Genomic DNA, 13,087 nt, shown 5'->3' on the forward strand with positions numbered 1-13,087 from the left:
AGAGTGTGTCTACTGTTTCCCCCTTCTCCATACACTTACTTGGCCCTTCAAAGGGCTCTAGTAGATTAGGGAAGCACGATTTCTCCTCACCGAAGACAGGCTGCCTTTCTACAGGAGGTGGGACTTGCTCAAGTGCTCCATAATCCCGCCCTGAGAGGTGCTGCCAACCGGCTTGGCATGGGAACAAAACCTGGGCGCCATTTCCCAGAAGCCCCTGGGGCACCCTGAGGCTCTTCTGCACCGAGGAGACCAGTCGTGAGAAGAGACTCTCCTTTCGTCCTGCCCTTCCGTCAGGTCAGTCTCCTGAATTCCTTGGACACAGACGTGTAGGCAAAATGAAAATACAGTGTGCTTGCTTTCCACGACTCGGAGATCTAAGGTGCCGTTAGTCGTCTGAACTCCTGCAGAAGATAGTGGTAAGGTTATCTGTATCACATTTCATTTTATGACGTATCACCTTGTTTACACCCCTCTTTAGGTTGTTTATAGGATATAAAATACCTTTAAACGTTCTGGTCCTGTTTAGCTTTTTTTTTTTTCCTCCCATCAATAAAAAATTTTAAAGGCAGCCATTCTTCTAAGAAATGACTCTCATACTTAGGGCACAAAGATGCTTTAATGGGGAAAGACAGTTTGTCTTGTAGCTTGGCCTCCCCTATCGTTGTGAACCAGGCTTTGATGATCTCCGGAGTCTTCTGACTCCATCGTCGAGCTATGTGGCATTTTGCAGCTATTAAGAGCAAATGAGTTTCTTCTTTAAACACGGGCCTCTGCTTAGCACATTTAGTACTATTTGACTTGGGTCTCAAGATAGTGCTATTCCCGGAATGGACTTCACATGCTGAATTTTTTTATTTTTAATTACCCACAATCCTATCACAGATGCTGAAATGAACTTTTTTTTCCCTACAACCTCTCCAATGATTTGCTGAGATGAAGAGACTCATATAAGGTACTTGTGGGTTAGGAATTTCCAGGTTAACTCTTTAATTTGCAAGCTGTTTATATATATATATATATATATATACACACACACACACACACACATATATAGATATCCCATTCATGCTACTTCCGAAACTATATTCTGAGCAAATACTTCAAAATACAAAAAGATCCAAATGCAGGCGTATGTTATTTAGAATAACAAAAAATGCGGATTAGAAGGCAATGGTGTAAAATATGTAAATTACAGTGGTCGATGAAAAAAGCAGGATGCACACCCACATATGAAACTATGGAAAAATGTGTGTGAAAAAAAGACTGAAAGGAATGCACACGATGAAAAATTTTGCAGGGAGGACAATCCAATTAGCATTTTTTTAAATTTTTAAACTTTTCTTGCATGTTGTGATGTTGCTTAATAAAAAAATGATTTTAATTAGGTAATTGTTTCAGTGGATTAAAGGAGTAGCTCGATCTTTTCACCTAAAGTAGGAGCAAAATCTCTCTCCCATTTTGTTATATAACCTTCATTTAAATTGGACTTCTGGAAAGTCAGCCCTACTAACTCCCTGATCCATAAAACGTGCTTGATGGCTTAATACTAGAGTTGAAATCACAAATGACTGTAGAGGCCAGCAGGGCGGGAAAGGAGTTGTGCTGCCTGGTGCCATCTGGAGAACTTAGGCCTGAGCGCATAGGTATTTCAAGGGACTATGAGGGTTTTTTCTTCTTTTTTTTGTTTTTGTTTGTTTGTTTGTTTGGTGTGTGTGTGATTCTCCTGATTTGCACATTTTGGCCTCTCATTCAAATTCAAAAATAAAGACATTTGTGGGCCTTCTAATACATGTCTACAAGCTGGATTCAGCCAGCTGGCAGCCAATTTGTAACCCTCAGCATAAAACCCTTTTCTGAAGTTACAGCCGGTTGCCTGATCTCTGAGCATTCAGGCACCTGGACCTTCCCCGTGTGCTCCTGCTCACTCTTCTCCAGTGAGCCCTACACCACTTCTGGCTGTTTGATGGGGGTGATGAAGGCTAGTAGTCCTCAGAATTCTGAAGGCTTGTGAGCCCATCCCTGGCTGGAAGCCTTTCTCTTGCCAGACCGTGAAAGTCCGTGACATTTGTGATATTAATTTGTTTTTCTGTCTGTCGCTTACACTTAGCAGGCTAGGAGGAGTGGATTCGATGCCATTCGAATATGGCCAGTTTCATCCCAGAGCCCCATCAGAGCTGTCAGATGCTGCCAGCCAGACCCAGGCTGTTTCCAGCTTGTCGATCAGACTTGAGGAGTCACTGTGTATATTGTCGTGTCTTCCAAGACGCGTTACCAGCTTCAGAGGGTTGACCCAGGTAGGCTCTGCTTCCGGAAGATGGCCCTTTTCCCTGCAGTGACCGCGCTGGTTTGCCACACTGTTCTCTCCCTCTTCCCAGGTCCTTGGGTAATTTGACCCCGGATGTGCAGCAAGAGGCAGCTAACTCCTCAGGACTGACCATCATTCCCAGTCCCTACTGTGCCATGGACCATCTGGCCCCACAAGGTTCATGAGATGTCCTTGGGACCTGCCCTGAAAGCCATGGCACACTGTACCAGCAGGCCCCTCTAGGAGCTTGTGCACTGATCGACTAATTAACCACCCATCAAGAAACAAAGGAGTCGAGGCTCCGCAAGTAGCCAGCTTTGGCTTACACACAGTGAACCACCCCTTCCTTCCCTATCCAGGACCTGTTGTGGTTACAAAAGCCTCCTATTAGTTCTTGGTTTATTTGAGCATGGCAGATGCTGCCAGATGTTTACTTGTAACGTGAGGAGAATTACGCTGTTCTTGTGGTTGAGGGGAAAGAAGGGGGAGCTCAGGGCTGTGGGCAAAGCTGGCAAGCCCCTCTACGGCCCGGCCACCGGGAGCTCCTTCCCTCCCCCTCCAGATGGGGACCAACCCCCACCCCCATTTTTGCCAAGTTAGCAGATCCAGACTATTCCAAGCACGGAGGGCCCCGCAGGTTCCAGAGCCCAGGCAGCCGTACACACAGCCTACCATGTGGGGCACACCTGTGTAACTCGGATCGTGCCTTGGCTCCATGGGCCCTCATGGCACCCTCACAGTGGAATTCTTCATCACAGGGTCCCCTTCAAAACGGCTCCCTAATTGGCAACACCAAAAGGCAGAATTTCCTCTTGAATGTTTTGGACTATCTGAAAATGACAATTTGGGCAGTTGGGATGATGGTAGGACCCCAAGACCAACCACGGGAGCCCACAAAGCCTGATCCATTTTGCAACTATAACCCTGTTGCTGGATCCCATCACAGCCTGTAGAGTGCAGTAGGACATAGGGGATCTTGTGTTCCTAAGAGGAGCAGAAGCTGGTGGCAGAAGCCAGTGCAAATGCAGATTCTCCCCCACTGGGGGCCAAAGTCTTCCAAAAACATGGCAGGCAATTATTTACAACCCATACCTTTTGAAGGAAAGTTCCTGATCCCATGTCACCTTGCCACCTTCATCTAGACAAGGAGGAATGGTCTATTCATGTGCCCACCCTGTCCTCAGCAGAGACTTGTCCAATCCATCCTCCTCCCTTCTGTTTCTTGGGTCTTAATTACCTGAAGGCTAAAAATGTCCTCTCTTATTTTTTTCTTCCTGGTGCCCAGAAAGCAGAACCAAAAAGGAAAAGTGCCTAATCCTTACTTCATAAATTATGCCCTGTGGGACCTTCGCATGGATTCATTCGTATCATGCAGCCTTGGTTTCTTCATCTGTGGAATGGGGACATAATAATCCTTATTTTACAGGGTAGTTGTGAGGTATACATCCAGTGGGTAAATCACAGAGCTTGTCACTTCGTAAGTCCTCAAAAAACATGAGCTGTCGTCACCATTATTATCTTATACTGTTGGGTTCCACACCTGACCCTTTCCAAGAAGTCCTGAGGGAGGATGCCCATCTCCCTAGAGGTCAAGGTGGCCGGGCCCATCCAGGCTACTCAAGCAGTGTGTTCAGCCAGATGCAGCTCAGCACACGCAGCAGATGAGGCCAGCTGGGAGGGCCAGGACCAGACAGGACCACCCATCGGGCTGCGGAAGGTGCTGGCAGGACAGTCTCAGCTGCAGCTGCTGGGCAGCCATCCAGAGTGACAGGCAGAATGCAGTGTGCAAGGGTGTGGAAACACACAGCAGGTGGCAGCCCGGCAACCGTGGGCAGCGGGGGAGGGGAGTGGCAGATCTTCCCGCATTTGGTAACAGGGTGTCCCAACCAGCAGATGGGCCACACCAATGGGCAATTCCAGAGGAGTATTCTGAAATTGAAGCAGGCACGCAGCATTGTGAAGTTCCCTCCACAGATCCCAGCCCTACCAGAGGCTGGATCTAGTGGGGAAGAGGCCAGGGAGAATAAAGCAGGGCCCCAGACAGATTACTGAGACAAGGCTGCAGGCCCAGAAAAAGAAGGGAGAGGGGACATCGCCAGAGGTTGGTCTCCAGGCTTCAGAAGGAGAGAAGACCTGCATGGAGCAGGTCCTACCGTGGTCCAGCCTGACCCCTGACCCCTGGGCCCAGGCCAGGCTCCTCAGTACAGCCTTCAGGGCTGGCCTGAGATTGTGCTCTCACCATAAGAGGAATGCAGGCGAGAGAAGCTGAAGGTCATCATGGGGCAACTTCTCTCTCTCTCTCTTTCTCTGTCCAGCTCCTGCACCGGTTTTCCTGATTCTTTCCCCTTTGCTTGTTGGTTTTCTCTCCCAAATCCTACTTGCTAATGAGGAAGAACCAAAATAGATAGGGTCAGGCTTTTTTTTTTAATAGAAAGCCAGCCCATCAGGGACCAACAGCTCCCCCGACTGTCATCTGGCAAATGACTTGGCCACAGGCTTCTGCCATGTACCCAGTGGAGGGAGCTGCAGTGATCAACACCGTTGGAGGGAGCTGGACCCCAGAGAAGGAAAGAAAGGTCCCCATAGCCCCTGCCTTGGGTTCGGCTCCCATGTGTCTCTTTCTTAGGCCCAGCTAACAACTGCTTCCTCAACTCTGTTCTGGTGACTTACCAGTGACCCTGAAGACTTTGTCTTAGAGACCAAGTGACCTTGGGAACCATGCTCAAGGTTTGTCTATGCTGGACCCACATCCCTACAGATATGGAAACCTAATTCGTATTCATCCATGTAGGCCAGTCGGCCTCACACTGTGCATCTACATGGGCCCCTGAGCTACACTTTTATACTATTTCTCAACCCACACACATACTCTTAGTCGCTAGCTACCAAAGCATAGAAGCACAAAGAGTGAAAGTGGGCACCAGATGAGGGGACCTCATAAAGGTGGAAAGCAGTCACCGGAGCACACCTTACCCCCACCCCGGCCTCTGCGCACATCAGCCATACTATGCCTTTCCCCGCCATGGCTGGGCCTCTTCGTCCTGAGCCAGGTGGTCCAAGGAGCACTAGGGACCTGGACTTGGTGGGAACCGGCCAACTGCCTTCTCAGTTTGCTCTCAGGATTAGAATACAGTTACTGGTGTGCATAACATTTGGACCCAGAGCTAAGGTTTGTAGACTCCATCCAGAGCCAGGGTCACAGGACCCTTCCTCACCTCTAGGGATTCCTGGATACATAAAAGGCAGATGACCAGAGATAGCTGTTGGAGGAAACAAAATCGATACCTAGTGATGAAGAGCTAAGAAGCCACACAGGGATGATAAGACAATCCAGACAGGAGCAAGGGAGGAAGTCACTTCCACTCTAGGGCCAGAGGGAGAAAGAAAAGTGAGAAAGCCTGTCCAGTGGGAACTGCAACCACAGAGAGAGGGGTCATCTGATAAGAGCTGGAGCCATGAAAAGATCTAGATTCTCCTGAAGACACCAAAGGAAGCAGAGAGAAAGAAATGCTCTACCTTTCCCCCTCCTTCCTTCTCATCTTCTGCCAAGGACCACCCCAACCACCCCACCCCCCACATTGAGTGAACTTCCCTGGAAGCCAAAAGGCAAAGAGACTGGGAAATGTAGATCCTGTAGAGCAGCCCACCAAGGTCAAGGACAAATAGGCAATTACCAACTAAGAACAATGACTGACCAGGCCTTGGATGGGCCAGTTGCATGTGTCTCTGTTTTAGAGAAATACTGGAACCGCCTTCCCAAGGAGCAATGCCCTCCTTAGACCTCCCAGCCTTACAAAGATAGAAATAAATCATTAGCCTCTGATGCCCTGTTAGTGTATACACACAGAAGGTTATCTTGTACACGCATCACAGCAGGAAGATCCCCCTGGAGGAAACTGGGCAGTGTTGTAAAGAGGTGGTGCCCTCCCTCGGGGGCTGTCTGGCTTTGTGCCCTAATTAGGGGCTGGGCTGGGTCCAGGCCTCTGAGCCATTTCCTACCCTGGGGAAAAAAAAGGAATGCCCTGTGCTTTGCTGAATGGTGAGGCATCTGCCTGAGGACTAAGAGGGAGGCATTGTCCAGGTCACCAGAGAACTCACCATGCTCCCTAGAGGAGACCAGAGAGCTCTCTCTTCTCTTCCCTTCCCTCCATCGCCTCCTCCAAAATCTGACCACCTTTGGCCCAGCTTCCTTCTGGCATCTTCCAGTGACTCAGGATTTTAAGCTTGAGCTAGGCTTTAGGTTCATGTGCCTCTGCATCTCCTTTTCTCCCTTATCCCCAACCTAGGAGCCAGTCCTCAGATGGAAAGCCCCTCCCTGCAAAGCCTTCAGCACAAGGGTCCTAGGAATAAGGGTAAGGGACAAGGCCCAGCGGGAAGAGTAAGAGGACATTTCTGAAATTCCTAGAAGAGAAGGAAGGCTTTACCCAACATGGGTTGAGAGTCTAAATATAACCCAAGACAATAAGCAAAATAAGAGGAACCTCCCCGGGATGCCTGGGTCTCTCAGTTGGTTAAGCCACTGCCTTCGACTCAGGTCATGATCCCAGAGTCCTGGGATCGAGTCCCACATCTGCTCCTTGCTCAGCAGGGAGCCCATTTCTCTCTCTGACAAATACATAAATAAATAAAATCTTTAAAAGAAGAAGAAGAAGAAGAAGGAGAAGAAGAAGGAGAAGGAGGAGGAGGAGGAGGAGAAGGAGTAGGAGAAGAAGAAGAAGAAAGAGGAGGAGGAGGAGGAGGAGGAGGAGAAGAAGAAGAAGAAGAAGAAGAAGGAGAAGAAGAACCTCCCCAATGCCATCTTGGCCCTCCTTTGGAACCACAGCGTAATTTCTGCTCAGATATTGTCATTCACTAGCTTCAGTGTTTCCTGTAAGTCTCCTATCCTCACCTAGTCTGCAAGTTCTCCACGGGCAGGAACCCCATCTGCAGAGCACAGAGCCCAGCACAGGCCTACCCCTCACCATGCTGCTCAAATATTTCACAATGTGGCTTATACTGGACAAGCTACCTAATTTGCAAGGCCTGTTGCAAAATGCAAAGAGGAGCTCCTTGTTAACAATGATTAAAAATTACAAGATGATGACAACAGAGCATTGGACCAAGCACAGGACTCTTCTAAGTGGTCCTACATAGTGTGAGTGGTAGCTTGCCTCCCAAGAGTCCACCATCAATTCCTTACCTCCCTCTTCCTTCATGTCACTCCCACGTTAAGAGGTAGAGTCTAATTCCCTTCTCTTGAACCTGGACTTGACCAACAGAACTCAGTAGAAATGACATTCTTAGACCTGCAAGACCACGTCATAATGCTGGGACCTCTTGAACACTTGCTTTTAGGACACTCCCTCCCTCTTCAGAGCCCAGTCAACATGCTGTGAGAAATTCAAGTCACACGGAGAAGCGACATGTAAGTCCATGGCCCCTGGCTGAGTCCCAAGTGGACAGCCAGTCGCATGAGTGAACCACCTCAAACGCCCAGCCCCACTGAGCCTTCAGAGAACTGCAGTCCCAGAGACATCTGACTGAAACCAGATGAAAAACCCTCAGTGAGAACCACCCAACCAAGCCCCATCAATTCACAAGAATATGAGCAATTATCATAAACTGTTGCTTTTAAAAGCTAAGTTTTGTGGTGGTTTGTCATGCAACAATAAATAACTGGGACACGCTCCAAGGAATGGCATTCACTTGGGATACGATGTGAACGGCCTAGGTTGTGTGCCACAACACACTCACCGAGCACACAGCAGGAGCTCAAGAAACACTGACCGACCGCCATTCCTGACCACCGGTGTGTTGACACCAGACGTGGGAAGCCCTGGCCCAGGACGTGCCCTTCCACTGACGGGTGTCCTTTGTTGTGACCTACTGGCCATCTGGTTTCAACCCAACATCCTGGCTGAGGAGGGCTCGGATACTGCTGTCTCCAGGGATTCATGACCACTTCCTCCCACCCTGTTCCTACCCTTCCTATCTCAGGAAATGAAAAGCAATTTTTCCCCAGGGCCTGTTTACCCATAGCAACAGAACAGGATTTCCAAAACCAATCTCACAGCCAGTTCCAATATCTGTCTTCACTGTAATAATAATACAGATGCCGCACCTGCCCCCAGATTCCATTTTCCACTCTTACGTGTTTTTTTTTTTTCATTTGCTTCTCTAGGCTCTTCAAACATCTGATTACACTTCATGCTTCAGATGAAAAGTTGTGAAGATGGAAGATTATCAGACTTTGTAATTTTCATCAGCCATCCTCTCTGCTCAACAGTTTCTCGCAACCCTTATTCTCTCTCTCCTCGCCCTCTGCCTCCCGTGAGTTCCTCTCGTGCCCAGTGAGTTCCTCTCCCAGTTGTGGGTCATACTGGCCTCTCCCCTGAAACCTATCACGCGCAGCAGCCCAAGGAGGATACCAAGTCAGCATGTGGCTCGAAGCTGAATGAAAGTTGCTGTCTGGCTCGGGCTGGGATCCCTTCTGTGTCAGCTGGACACAACAGAGTCTGGGACCCCAGGCTAACATGACACTCCCTCTCTATGAGGCCCCCAATCACATGGCCCCACTTCTTAGGACACCAACTCCTCCAAAATTCATCCTTCCCTGAAATGGGCTGACAGTGCAGGCAAAACTAAATGACCCAGAGACCCAAGGCAGAGAGACTGCGACATGTAACCACAGTGGGGTCCTAAGTCAGAGTCTCCCACCAACTGCTCGAGAAAAACAAAAGTTTCTGTGAAACCCAGGCCATGCTTAGTCCGCACAGCCTCATGCTTATTTTCATTTTGGGAATATAAATTGCCACCTTGGATATCTCATTTGCAAGATGGGTCCCCAAGTGATTTTCATTTACTACATTACTTGCAGGTAGCCTCTGGGCTACCATGTGGGTGGTGGCCTCAGGACCAACTACTAAAACACAGCAGGAAACATTCTGGATATAATGACCAACGGGTTTCCTCACAGGAGCTCTCTGCTGCCCCCACGCCCCACACTCTATCCCAGCTGAACAGACAAGCAGCTTCTGCCGCAAGGGAAGGATGTGATAGGGAGAAAAGGAAAAATACAAGCTTTGATGTCTGGGCAAGATTAAAATATTTAGGAGGAACATCTTGAGTGAGAGCAAAGCTTCTCTCCACCCTTCCTCTACACTCCCCAAAAATAAACAGTGAAGATTCCTCTGAGACAGTGAGAAGAAGGGAAGATGATGAGAACTGAAAACGGAGACTTGTGGGCCCCTGGAGTCTGCTTCAGATTCTCTCTGTCTCCCTCTCCCTCTGCCCCTCCCACTTGTTCTCTCTCTCTCTCTCTCAGATAAATAAAATCTTTAGCGGGGGGGGGACCTGGACTCAGACCTGGCCCCCCTGCCAAGCCTTCTCTCAGAGCATGGCTCTCCCATATAAAGAAGCTACTCTTTCTTCGGTGTTACAACTGCAACCTTTCCTTCTCTCTGTCAGCCCTGTATTACACAGTATTGTGATTCTTGACTAACAACAGGTCTGTATCTGCTGTTGGACGGGAGCAGCTTGGGATGGGGGCCCAAGTTCTCCTTATTTTGGCATGCCTTGTAATCAGCACATAACAGGCACTAAATTAATGCTTTTGTAGTTAAACTGAATTGTCCACCCAATTCTCTTTCTAAAATTAAGAACAGAAATCCTCATTAAGGCACCTCCAGAACAAAGGAGATTGTCCTAAAGCAAATAAGAAAAACACAATTGGATAAACCATCATCAGGTCTCCCCTATTCCCATTCATGGCTTAATTTTTCCCACAGCAGCAGCTCTGAGTCTTCTCACTTCGATTCTTCTCACCTCCTCCACTCTCCTTGAGCCTGTCTTACCCCCGAGTCCTTCATTCTGAGCTCCGGCCAGGATCTCTTCTCTTCTCTTACTGAGAAAAAGAAGAATGTCAGATACGAATGTCCTCAAATTTTCATCCTTCTGCCTCATCCGAAATGATTGGCAAAAGGTATAGGGACAGAGGGAAACACACACGACCTGGGTGAGAATGGTAAAATCTTATTGGAGTGCAATTTGGTGATGTGAATCAAAATTTCACAGAAACTTTGACCGAGATAGTCAACTTCTATAACTTTATTCTAAAGGAAGTATTGAACAAGTGCACCAAAAAGTCCACAAAGTTGTTCTGTAGAGTGTTATCTCTAAAACACATGCACCTGGGGGTGCCTGGGTGGCTCCATTGGTTAAGGGCCCAACTCATGATTTTGGCTCAGGTCATGATCTCAGGGTTTTGAGATCGAGCCTGCTTAAGACTCCCTCTTTCCCTCTGCCCCTAACCCTCTGCCTCTCTCCCTCTTAAAAAATAACAACAATAGTAATAATAATAATAAATTTTTTAATGAAAACCAAAACGCACTCTCCTAGCCTTTTTTTTGTACCATTTTGCTTTCTGGGCTTCAGCTACTCAGGCTTTTAGCTTCTCTTCCTCCTTTGCCTTTCTCTAAAATCTCAAAAGTCCCCACATCCCACCCTAAAGTCTACTCCATGTCTCTTACCCCATCCAATTGCTTCAGCCTGGCTCAGACACTCCCTAAGCCACCTATAGAATATCAAACCAGCCACCTTGAAGACAGAGCATCCTTGTGAAGGGCACACAAAGTAAGGCTAGTGAAGGACCACTCCAGAGGTGAGAAAACAGTGGCTTATGGGTGCTTGCCAACACCTGACTTCTGAGTTTCTCTGACTCTTCTCATGGCTGCACCACTCTGCCTGGTAAGGGGAAAACCTTTTTCTCCTAGTTCAAGGAGAATTTTTCAAAAGGGATTTTAATTCTCTTTGTGGGTTTGTTTGTTTGCTTGCTTTAAAGAAGAAGGGAGATAAATTGGATATATGGAACATTAAAAAAAAGAGAGTTTGCATGTTTCCTATCTTAAAATAATGTCCACCTGGCAAGATATCTCTTCCCTGGTCAAGATTACCGTACTTCCAAGCCCTGGCTCTCTGTCCTCAGTCCTGTGTACAACCCCACAGCACAGCTCACCTCTTCTGCCCATTGTAACCAAGGGGGTGACAAGCTGGACATTGCGTGAAATGGAAACCACATCTTCCCTTGCGGTTTTTGTTCCATGTAGCACTATATTTTATTGTAAATTTGTATCTTTGAAAACATGATCCCTGAACATGTTAGAAATGTTTTTCAAGGGAACGCCTGGGTAGCTCAGTGGGTTAAAGCCTCTGCCTTTGGCTCAGGTCATGATCCCAGGATCCTGGGATCAAGCCCCGCATCGGGCTCTCTGCTCAGCAGGGAGCCTGCTTCCTCCTCTCTCTCTGCCTGCTTCTCTGCCTACTTGTGATCTCTGTCAAATAAATAAATAAAATCTTAAAAAAAAAAAAAAAGAAATGTTTTTCAATAATACCAAAACATGCATAGTGAAAAGACCTGTTCCCCTTCATCCCTGACCCAGACACCCAGCTCCCCTCCCCTGGGGCAGACACTGTCCACTGGTGAGCGTAAATACAGATTCATAAGCTATGGCGTGCTCTATCCCCTGTTATCCTTGCCTTTTTTACTGAACATATCTCAGAAATTATTCCATAGCATACAAATAAGCCTTATTATTCTTGCCAGTCTTATGGATGTACCATAATCCATACACCAAGGTCCCTACTGATGGATAGGTAGCTTGTTCCCAGTCTTTTGCTCTTACGGATATGGCACAATAAACATCTCTGTATGTTTCCCTTTGTACATCCCTTAGAAAAATGTTAGAAATGAAATGTCTAGGTCAAAGCAAATGTGCATTTAAAATTTTGATAGATATTGTCAAATTGCCTCCTAAATTACTTTTTCCAGTTCATACTTCTACCAACAATACGGGAGTGTTAGCTCCCTCCCAGTTTTCCCAATCATCCACCAAACTTTTTTATCTGATATATAAAGAATGATGTTTTGTTATACTTTCATTTAGAATTTCTTTTAGAATAGGTGATATTGAGCAAGAAGTGTAGCATGAGTTTCAGAAGACAAACTCTGGTCCTTGACTGCTTGGGTTCAAATCCCAAATGAATCATTTATTAATTGGGTAACTTTGGCAATTTACTGAACATGTGTCTTTGGTTCCTCATCAAAAAATGGGATTCATGATAATAATACATTCTTCATATAGTTATTGTGAAAAGTCTAAGTGAATATAAAACTATATAAATGTTAATATAATTATTATATTTTCATATGTTTAATGACCATCGTATCTTTTCCTGTGAAATGTCTGTTAATATCCTTTGTGCATTTTTCCACTGTTTGGTTTTTTTTTATTTCTAAAACGTCTTTGTATATATTCAGGAGATTAACCCTCTGTCATATGTCTGGCAAATATTTTTCCCAGTTTTTCCTTGCCTTTGACTTTATTTATGGCATTTTTAAAATGTTCAAGTTTTATGTAGTTAAATATATCAACCTTTGCTTTTATGACTTTTGAACTTTAAGCTGTGCTCCAGAAATCTCACAGTTCTTAAAGTAAGAATGAACGGCAACTAGAACGACTTCCTGTTTTTACTCCCTGCCTTCCCTCCCCTTGCTTTCTCCCTGCCCTATGACTGAGCCAAGGTTATCTCCTAATACCTCCTCAGTGGTTTTTCCGCATTCGGTCTCTCCCTCTTCCATTTATAGTCAAGAGTAAGTCCAATCAAGGCACAGCCCTGCTCAACAGTGTTCAATAACTCCCCGTTACCACATGAGTGAAGAACAAGCTTCTCATTCGAAGAATCTACCTAGATGACACCAACTTACGTTGCCAGCTGCTGATTCCCGTAAATGTCTCCTGTCCTCCA

The 13,087-nt window shown here is 46.7% G+C and overlaps 1 long non-coding RNA gene across 3 annotated transcripts; it reads left to right on the forward strand.

Moving 5' to 3' along the window:
* Positions 1–213: 213 nt before the first annotated feature.
* On the forward strand, positions 214–8,813 carry LOC116881878. Of its 3 annotated transcripts, none has more exons than XR_004385510.1 (3): positions 214–294; positions 2,111–2,294; positions 8,466–8,813. It is a non-coding gene; the product is annotated as an uncharacterized LOC116881878 (long non-coding RNA). The 3 variants fall into 3 exon arrangements; XR_004385508.1 differs by having other exon boundaries at positions 230–416; positions 2,108–2,294; XR_004385509.1 differs by having other exon boundaries at positions 230–294; positions 2,108–2,294.
* Positions 8,814–13,087: the final 4,274 nt, after the last annotated feature.

This window comes from Lontra canadensis, unplaced genomic scaffold, assembly GCF_010015895.1.
Source record: "Lontra canadensis isolate GAN:19392208 unplaced genomic scaffold, GSC_riverotter_1.0 scaffold78, whole genome shotgun sequence".
Lineage (NCBI taxonomy): Eukaryota > Metazoa > Chordata > Mammalia > Carnivora > Mustelidae > Lontra > Lontra canadensis.